Here is an 8,748-nt window from a genome sequence, read left to right on the forward strand (position 1 = left end):
AAATACAACATAAAACCCCCGACCACCATATTAAATACAACCCCCACAAAAAACCCCCTGCCACGTCCTGAAACAAACAAATAACCTATTACTGTCAGGCGGACAGTACCCCCCACACACAAATAACAAAAAAGAACCCCCAAAACAAAAATAAATCCCAAAACTAAAGGGAGGGAAGGGACACCCCCCCTCCCCAAACCTCCTACAGTGGAGGTGGCTTAGGCTCAGGCCTTAATCCCCTACCGGACCAAACCACCCCCACTGCATACCTCTGCCTGAGGCCAGTCACTGAAGACCCTGGACTGGGCTCTGGGAGCTCTGGACTGTAGGCAGACTCACTCGCTTCCGGACTGTAGGCAGACTCACTCGGTGCCGGACTGTAGGCAGACTCACTCGGTGCCGGACTGTAGGCCGTCTCACTCGGTGCCGGACTGTAGGCCGTCTCACTCGGTGCCGGACTGTAGGCCGTCTCACTCGGTGCCGGACTGTAGGCCGTCTCACTCGGTGCCGGACTGTAGGCCGTCTCACTCGGTGCCGGACTGTAGGCCGTCTCACTCGGTGCCGGACTGTAGGCCGTCTCACTCGGTGCCGGACTGTAGGCCGTCTCACTCGGTTCCGGACTAGACACTGTTACCGGATACTCTGGACGGGGTACTGTTGCCGGACACTCTGAACGAGGTACTGTTGCCGGACACTCTGGACGAGGTACTGTTGCTGGACACTCTGGACGAGGTACTGTTGCCGGACACTCTGGACTGGGACTGGGCTGACGCACTGGAAGCCTAATGCGTGGGGCTGGTAGTGGATGTACCAGACTGAGGACACGCACCTCAAGGCTAGTGCGAGGAGCAGGAACAGGCCGAGTTGGACTGGGCTGATGCACTGGAAGCCTAGTGCATGGTGCTGGTACTGGAGGTATCAGACTGGAGACACGCACTTCAAGGCTAGTGCGAGGAGCGGGAAACACTGGACCGTAGAGGCGCACTGGCGGTCTCGAACGCAGGACTGGCACCGCCCGTACTGGCTGAGTGCCCACTTCCCCCTGGCAAATGCGGGGCGCTGGCACTGCACACACCGGCCTGAAAATACTTGGCCTCGCCACAGTACGCATTACCCCTAAGCACGGGACCTGTCCAGTCATACACTGCTCAAAAAAATAAAGGGAACACTAAAATAACACATCCTAGATATGAATGAATGAAATAATCTTATTAAATACTTTTTTCTTTACATAGCTGAATGTGGTGACAACAAAATCACACAAAAATAATCAATGGAAATCCAATTTATCAACCCATGGAGGTCTGGATTTGGAGTCACACTCAAAATTAAAGTGGAAAACCACACTACAGGCTGATCCAACTTCGATGTAATGTCCTTAAAACAAGTCAAAATGAGGCTCAGTACTGTGTGTGGCCTCCACGTGCCTGTATGACCTCTCTACAACGCCTGGGCATGCTCCTGATGAGGTGGCGGATGGTCTCCTGAGGGATCTCCTCCCAGACCTGGACTAAAGTATCCGCCAACTCCTGGACAGTCTGTGGTGCAACGTGGCGTTGGTGGATGGAGCAAGACATGATGTCCCAGATGTGCTCAATTGGATTCAGGTCTGGGGAACGGGTGGGCCAGTCCATAGCATCAATGCCTTCCTCTTGCAGGAACTGCTGACACACTCCAGCCACATGCGGTCTAGCATTGTCTTGCATTAGGAGGAACCCAGGGCCAACCGCACCAGCATATGGTCTCACAAGGGGTCTGAGGATCTCATCTCGGTACCTAATGGCAGTCAGGCTACCTCTGGCGAGCACATGGAGGGCTGTGCGGCCCCCCAAAGAAATGCCACCCCACACCATGACTGACCCACCGCCAAACCGGTCATGCTGGAGGATGTTGCAGGCAGCAGAACGTTCTCCACGGCGTCTCCAGACTCTGTCACGTCTGTCACATGTGCTCAGTGTGAACCTGCTTTCATCTGTGAAGAGCACAGGGCGCCAGTGGCGAATTTGCCAATCTTGGTGTTCTCTGGCAAATGCCAAACGTACTGCACAGTGTTGGGCTGTAAGCACAACCCCCACCTGTGGACGTCGGGCCCTCATACCACCCCCACCCTCATGGAGTCTGTTTTTGACTGTTTGAGCAGACACATGCACATTTGTGGCCTGCTGGAGGTCATTTTACAGGGCTCTGGCCGTGCTTCTCCTGCTCCTCCTTGCACAAAGGCGGAGGTAGCGGTCCTGCTGCTGGGTTGTTGCCCTCCTACGGCCTCCTCCACGTCTCCTGATGTACTGGCCTGTCTCCTGGTAGCGCCTCCATGCTCTGGACACTACGCTGACAGACACCGCAAACCTTCTTGCCACAGCTCGCATTGATGTGCCATCCTGGATGAGCTGCACTACCTGAGCCACTTGTGTGGGTTGTAGACTCCGTCTCATGCTACCACTAGATTGAAAGCACCGGCAGCATTCAAAAGTGACCAAAACATCAGCCAGGAAGCATAGGAACTGAGAAGTGGTCTGTGGTCACCACCTGCAGAACCACTCCTTTATTGGGGGTGTCTTGCTAATTGCCTATAATTTCCACCTGTTGTCTATTCCATTTGCACAACAGCATGTGAAATGTATTGTCAATCAGTGTTGCTTCCTAAGTGGACAGTTTGATTTCACAGAAGTGTGATTGACTTGGAGTTACATTGTGTTGTTTAAGTGTTCCCTTTTATTTTTTTGAGCAGTGTATTTTGCCTAAAAAAAGCACGGGGATTTGGCTTGGGGCTTAATCCTCGCCCAGCCAAACTACCCGTGTGCCCCCCCCCCCCATTTTTTTTTTATTGGGGCTGCCTCTCGGGCTCCCTTAACTCCTCCATAGCCCTGGAAATACTCATCCTCATCTCCGCCCATGTCCATCCTTCTTCCTCGTGCTCCTTACCCCGCTGCTTGGTCCATTTGTGGTGGGAGATTCTGTCACGATTGTCGTGTGTGGAGGACCAAGACGCAACAGGGAAGTGTATACTCATCTTCTCTTTTTAATATATAAGAAGGAGAAACAAAATAAACACATATACAATTAACTGAAATGACACTAACAGTTCCCTCAGGTGACAAGCACAAAACAGAATACAACTACCCACAATCCACAATACAAACACACCCCTAATTATAGGACCTTCAATCAGAGGCAACGATAGACAGCTGCCTCCAACTGAAGGCCCCAACACCAATTAACTAAACATAGAAATACAATAGATTAGATAGAACATAGAAAAATACTAACATAGAACATAGACTAACAAACCCTGGACCACATAAACCAAACACCCCTCTACCTACATACATATCCCAAACCACATAAAACAAACACCCCCTGCCACGTCCTGACCAAACTATAATAACAAATAACCTTATTACTGGTCAGACTTGACAGATGCAATGATGTATGATAGCGTTGTACTGTTTCGTATCATAAAGCATACCAAATTGTGATCGTCTACATACAACATTCTGGCATTCTACCATTCATCACAAGGCTGGACTGAAAAGTAAAACTTTTTCATCCAGCCTCCACCACCTGATGCTGTGTATGTACTGCATCAGATGAGCTCTTTATGATGGAACTATTTTGGCATTAAGACATTTAGAGTAAAAGGTTGCATTCTTGAAAGGATAGTTCACCTGAATTACAAATATACTTCATAATATGGATTCATGCATGTCACGTCCTGGCCAGTATAAGGGTTAATTGTTATTGTAGTTTGGTCAGGACGTGGCAGAGGGTATTTGGTTTATGTGGTTCGGGGTGGTGTTTTTTCTAAAAGGGCATTTGATTTAAGTATTCCGGGGTTTTTGGGCACTGTTCCTTGTTTACGTATTTCTATGTTGATCTAGTTGGTTGTATGTCTATGTTTGGTTAATTGGGGTGGACTTCCAATTGAAGGCAGCTGTGTGGTGTTGCCTTTGATTGGAAGTCCTATATTAGTTGGGTGTGTTTGTCTGTGTAATTGTGGGAGATTGTTTCTTGTTTTGCCGAGTGAGCCTTTCAAGACTGTTTCGTTGTTCGTTTCGGTGTGTTCATTCTGAGTTAATAAATGTCAAGATGAGCGTACACATACCTGCTGCGTTTTGGTCCTCCATTAGCAACGACAACCGTGACAATGCAGGGTCGGACTGGGACCAGAAATCAGCTGGGCATTTCTGCACACCAGCCAATTTTTTTTTTTGATGTGTGAGGAAAAAACACCAGGAAATGTTGCACACTTTTATTAATGGGCAGTTCTACTGAACAACTTGCACAGACATTCTCAGGACCTTTTCAAATGTTCAAAATCACCTGGTCTAATCATGCATCCTTGTTTCATATTTCCAACTATAGTTTGGAGCCAAGGGAAATCCAGGAGACTATTTGCCAGGAGAAAGATTTCACCCCATCAGGGACAACACTATGTTGCAGTAAGTTGTTCATTTGTATTTTATTTTATTTAACCTTTGTTTAACTAGGCAAGTCAGTTAAGAACAAATTCTTATTTACAATGACGGCCTAGGAGCAGTGGGTTAACTGCCTTGTTCAGGGGCAGAACAACAGATTTTTACCTTGTCAGCTCGGGGATTCAATCCAGCAACTTTTTGGATACTGTCCCAACGCTCTAACCACTAGGCTACCTGCTGACCCTAAATCTCTACCCCCTTTAAAACTATAGCAGGAACAATGTACTAAATCATGGTTAGAGGTTGTGAGGACAAACTGTGTGGCTCAGTTGGTATAGCATAGCACTTGCAATGCCAGGGTTATGGGTTTGATTTCCATGGGGGACCAGTATGAAAATGTATGCACTCCCTACTGTAAATTTCTCTAGGTAAGTCTCTGGTAACTGTCAAGGACCAGAACTTTTTAAGTAGAATAATTACTGTAGGAAGAAATTAACCGGAAATTGATCAATCTCAAATGTAATTGTCTGGATATAAACATGAACTACTTCCCTTAGTCATTAACTAACTTTGCAAATCATCTATGGGAATTTTTCCTTATGAGAGTCAGTCGAGAGGCTACTGTGATAGTTGAAATCGTAATAGTGATTTAGCTGTAACTATAATTGGGTAAATTATAGTATTGTAAGGCTGACGGTAAAAATATGGATCCATCGACACTGCGACTTAGACTCAAGGTTTAATCAATGTGTTATAACATCTTTCAGGGGACAAATAAAATAAAAGGTAAAATCATATGAGCAGAGAGCGAGGCACAAGAGGCGTGGCTTCAAATCCCACTGCTGGCACCAAATGTAAGGCAGACTAAAGAATAGATCCATGGACACTGTCACTTCAATATTACACTCATGGGGACAAATAAAATGAAAGAGCGAAACACCTTGCACGAACTCTAAACTGAACAACTCCCAGCAAACCCTGTTCTTTATACTAGAGCCAGAGCATTCACTATCAAAAATCAAAGTCTGACAATACAGACCCCCCAGTAATAATGCCTTGCGATTCAGTATGTATATTATATTTTCTCAATTACTGATATGGGGTGTTCAAACATATTTTTCCCTGTGGGTGATGTTTTAGAAACACAAGCCTGAGCCTGCAGCTCCTGCCCGGCGGTGTGGTCGTCTGATGGAAAGCTGTCTCTATCATACCCCCTGCTGTGACCCCTGCGCCTTTTGCCGCTGTCGCCTCTTCAACACCGTCTGCCACTGCTTGAGACTGGGCCATCACTGTCCCAAAAAGACCTAGACACACACACACAACCATTCACCACATACACACACATACCACTGAACTGTCCCCAAGAAGACCCCCTACAGGCAAACACACATACTACACCCACTCGCACAAACACATACACTGAGTGTACAAACATTAGGAACACCTGCTCCTGCTCTTTCCATGACGTAGACTGACCATGTGAATCCAGGTGAAAGGTATGATCCATTGTTGATGTAGTTTGTTAAATCCACTTCAATCAGTGTAGATGAACGGGGGGAGACGGGTTAAAGAAGGATTTTTAAGCCTTGAGACTGTTGAGACATGGATTGTGTATGCGTGCCATTCAGAGGATGAATGGGCAAGACAAAAGATTTGTGCCTTTGAACAGGGTATGGTAGTAGGACTCAGGCGCACCAGTTTGTGTCAAGAACTGCAACGCTGCTGGGTTTTTTCACTTTCAACAGTTTCCCGTGTGTATCAAGAATGGTCCACCACGCAAAGGACATCCAGCCAACTAGACACAACTGTGGGAAGCATTGGGTTAACATGGGCCAGCATCCCTGTGGGACGCTTGCTACATCTTGTAGAGTCCATGCTCCGACTAATTGAGGCTGTTCTGAGGGCAAAAGGGATGCAACTCAATATTAGGAAGGTGTTCCTAATGTTTTGTACACTCAGTGTATATCTCTCATAGAGACTACTAGAGATCACACAGAGTGACTTACTTCACAGATATTCATGCAAAATACATTTCGACCTCATGAATGACAGATTAAATATTGTAAGGCCCACAATAATTTCCGTGTGTGTATAGACGTTGTATGAATTCATTGTGGACGTGAAACAGTATATGTTTCATGTCCTTTCTTACATAACTATATTAATTCTGTTTTTGTATAACTGTGCACCTCTGCTAGATTCTGGGTCATGTTGATCCAATGCTAACCACAAAAAAAGAAAACATAAACTTGTGACAAACATCCTCTCCATATTTTTTCTGTCGACTATTTGTTAGCCTCACTCATCCTCTTTTCATTGCTATGCTCACCAGTTATCCCTGCTGGCAAGAAATATTTCTCTATGCTCAATAATAGCTTTTGCCGCTGTGGTCACATACATTTTCAAATGGCTAGCAAACTACCCGGTGGATTAAGGTGGATAAGAGGTAGTGAGAGCTCGGGGTGAGGAAAATAACAGTTAAGAATGCAGACAATGAGTAGTAATAAAGGATAACAACCCACAGAAATGTGTTCCAAGTGAACATAACAACAACCACAAACACACCTCAAAAGCACCCTGGAATGGTTCAAGAAGAAATGCTGGACTGTTCTGGAGTGGCCAGCAAAGACACCAAATCTGATTCACATCCATAACATATGGCGAGAGCTGACAACAGCAGTTGGTGAAGGGCACCCTGTAGCAACTGATAATGTAATAACTGCCAATAATGTAATAGTTGCTAATAATGTAATACATTTTGCATTTATAATGTAATAAATGCTAATTATGTAATACATTGCCAATAATGAAATAAGTATGCTGAAAGTATTACGTGATGAAGTTTCTGCACATAACGTAATAATCCAATTATTATGACATTATGCGTTGATTATTACATTGTAAAGTGGTTTTAAAAAAAACTACAATAGTGTAATAACTTAAATAACTTAAACTAAAATCACTCTTTCTTTAATGGCATGCCTATTAAGTGTCACACACTTGAGGAACACTTCGTTTTTAATTTTTTTATTTCCACCAAAGAAAACAAGTGATAGACAACAATACAGATAAAAACAAATTCAAACGGAAAGAAACTGCAGGTGTGGTTGGAAGCCCACGGGCTTATATGAAAGCCACACTTCAGGTTGTTTGCATTTGCATCTAGACTTGCAAGGGGGGGATACTATTGCACTTAAGTATTCACACCCCTGAGTCAATACATGTTAGAATCACCACATTTCTTCCATTAAACTCTGTAACTGTTTTAAAGTCACCATTGGCCTCATGGTGAAACCCATGAGCGGTTTCCTTCCTCTGAGTTTAGAAGGATGCCTGTATCTTTGTAGTGACTGGGTGTCACGTCCTGACCAGTAAAGGGGTCAGAGTGTCCGACGACAGTGCCCCGTCCAGAGTGTCCGACGACAGTGCCCCGTCCAGAGTGTCCGACGACAGTGCCCCGTCCAGAGTGTCCGACGACAGTGCCCCGTCCAGAGTGTCCGGCGGCAGTGCCCCGTCCAGAGTGTCCGGCGGCAGTGCCCCGTCCAGAGCTTCCGGCGACAGTGCCCCGTAGAGAGACGGCCCACAGTCCGGAGCCGAGAGAGACGGCCCACAGTCCGGAGCCGAGAGAGACGGCCCACAGTCCGGAGCAGAGAGAGACGGCCCACAGTCCGGAGCCGAGAGAGACGGCCCACAGTCCGGAGCCGAGAGAGACGGCCCACAGTCCGGAGCCGGCGCAGCGAGAGTCGCCCTACAGTCCAGAGCCGGCGCAGCGAGAGTCGCCCTACAGTCCGGAATCGGCGCAGCGAGAGTCGCCCTACAGTCCGGAATCGGCGCAGTGAGAGTCGCCCTACAGTCCGGAATCGGAGCAGCGAGAGTCACCCTACAGTCCGGAATCGGCGCAACCAGAGTCACCTACAGTCCAGAATCGGCGCAGCCAGAGTCGCCCTTCAGCCCGAGGTCTTCAGCGATGCGCCATAGCCCAGAGACTTCGGGAAGGGTAACATTTAATAAGTATTTAGCGGGGGTGGACAGGTTAGGTTGGGGAGTCAGGCCGGAGCCTAAGCCACCTCCATAGTAGGTGGGTTGGGGAGGGGGGGTGTAGCACAAGAACCGTCGGTGACGGTGGCCACCCTCCCTTCCCTCCCGTTAGTTTGGGATTATTTTTGTTTTGGGGTTATTTTTGTGTTTTTTTGTGTGAGGTGCATCCCGGGTCTGCACCTTTGGGGGGGGGGGGGGGGTACTGTCACATCCTGACCAGTAAAGGGGTTATTTGTTATTGTAGTTTGGTCAGGACGTGGCAGGGAGTGTTTGTTTTATGTGGTTCGGGGTTTGT

General features: G+C 47.1%; 1 long non-coding RNA gene across 1 annotated transcript; it reads left to right on the forward strand.

Annotated features, from left to right (window-relative positions):
• Positions 1 to 4,315: 4,315 nt before the first annotated feature.
• On the forward strand, positions 4,316 to 6,026 carry LOC106568755 (agouti-signaling protein). The gene is made up of 2 exons (XR_006758679.1): positions 4,316 to 4,436; positions 5,556 to 6,026. It is a non-coding gene; the product is annotated as an agouti-signaling protein (long non-coding RNA).
• The last annotated feature ends 2,722 nt before the right edge of the window (positions 6,027 to 8,748 follow it).

The sequence above is a fragment of the Salmo salar genome, chromosome ssa14 (genome assembly GCF_905237065.1).
Source record: "Salmo salar chromosome ssa14, Ssal_v3.1, whole genome shotgun sequence".
In the NCBI taxonomy this organism is placed as follows: domain Eukaryota; kingdom Metazoa; phylum Chordata; class Actinopteri; order Salmoniformes; family Salmonidae; genus Salmo; species Salmo salar.